The sequence below is a fragment of the Crocuta crocuta genome, unplaced genomic scaffold, assembly GCF_008692635.1.
Source record: "Crocuta crocuta isolate KB4526 unplaced genomic scaffold, BGI_CrCroc_1.0 scaffold177, whole genome shotgun sequence".
Classification (NCBI taxonomy): Eukaryota; Metazoa; Chordata; class Mammalia; order Carnivora; family Hyaenidae; genus Crocuta; species Crocuta crocuta.
Window position 1 is genome coordinate 3638474 of NW_027531880.1, and position 1784 is coordinate 3640257.

The following is a 1784-nucleotide window of genomic DNA, read 5'->3' on the forward strand; positions in this document are numbered from 1 at the left end:
GACAGCCTCCGTCCTCAGAGGGCTCAGGCGCTGGTAGACACTTACTGGCTCCTTCTTTCCTGAAAGGAATTATGGGTGCAGAGACAGGATAGGAGGGGCTTTCAAGGCCCAACCTCAACCTCGGATGGGAGCTCTAGCATCGTAGTAAAAGCAGAGACTCTAAAGATTGGCTTTTTGGTTCAATCCTACATCTTGAAGAAGTTATTTTGTTTTCTCAAAGCCTCAGTTTCCTCATCTGTAAAATGGTGGTAACGATGATGGCATCTAACTCCTAAAGTTGTTATTAGGGTTAAATATGCTCAGAAGAATGTCTGGAACATTCACTGTGTTTTAGCTATTTATATTATTTAGTGCAGGAGGCAGCTTTTATCTTGGGAAACTTTGTTAATTATTAATAATGTTTCTTTTAAGAACACAAATCAGTCTAGTTGCATAAACACATAATAACAGAATGGGGTTGAGGGAGTAAGCTGGAACTCTTAGGGAAGAAAGCAAAATTATAAAAACGGATCCCTCTCCTTTTACTTAACAGCTGAGAGGATAATAATCGTCACCAGGGAGAGAGAAAGAAGAGGAGCTTCTAGAGATGGTTTCCTGTGCTAGGGTTTCTGTGCTTCCCACAGCCGCCTCTGAGCCCCACAGATGCCCAGCTGTCCCACGGCTACTTTCCCGTACATCTGAGTGAGCAGCGGTCCTCAGTGTGAGTGCACGCGCAACGCTGGGGTGTGAGAAGAAAAGGCAAGAAGGGCCTGAGGAGGGGTCACAGCTCTGCACTCAGCAGATGTGTCAGTGACCACGAAGGGGCAGTCTCTGGACGCTGCCCAGACCATTCTGTTTCTACAACATCAGGAATAGGTTGGCTCTCCCGCTGCCTGCCTGGGGAAATTATCGCACGCGTCTAACTCAAGTAATCGCTATTACTTCTGCACCACGGGAGAACCCGCTGAGTCACTGGCAAAACCAGTCACCCAATGGTTTTCCTAAGGTCACACTTGGAGTGAGACATCTTGGGTCTGGATTCTGACTCCGCCCCATTAGATATGAGACCTGGGGGGAGGAGGAGTCAGGTAAACACACTCAGCTTCAGCTTCCTCCTGTAGGAAGTAGGGGGTGACAAGGCTTTTGTTATAAGAAATAAATGTTATGTAAATGACTAGCAGTGCCTAGGGCCTAGCAACCTGTCCATAAATGGACATTACTATTACTAGTGATCATTACTATTGTCTATGACAGGAGGAGCATCTAGAAGTCCACAGATGCTGAACATTGTCTATCCTCTGACCAGGAGGAAGGAAGGCTCTCCAGATGCTCGGATGTTCTCTCCCATGTCATCTGCTGAAGGAGTGGCTGTGGCCCCCTAACGCCTCTATCCTTGTCCAGATCAGCCTGTGGGAGCAAAGGCCTTCAAACAGCAAAATACTACTTCCTCCTTCTCTGCCTTCAATCTCCTACTATAGAATAGGATCCAAGGGGACTACCTTACAGGTGAACCCTGACACAGACAGGACTTTCCTCTTTCCCTCTACTGGGGTTTTGGAAATTCAGGGCCAGAGCTGCCACCATTAGGGGTGATTTGGGCCAGGGGCTCTGTACTCACCCCTCACTGTTCATTAATGATAAGATTTCCCCTTTGTATCTCAGACTTTTTTTTTTTTAATCTTCAAAAGTTTCCCATGAGGATTTTGATACATAAGAGAAATCAGGATTCTGGAGCTGAAAGGTAGCTTGGACACCAACTGGTCCAATCGGTGCATTCCTTGCTTTAAGAAACTAAAGCTCACAAA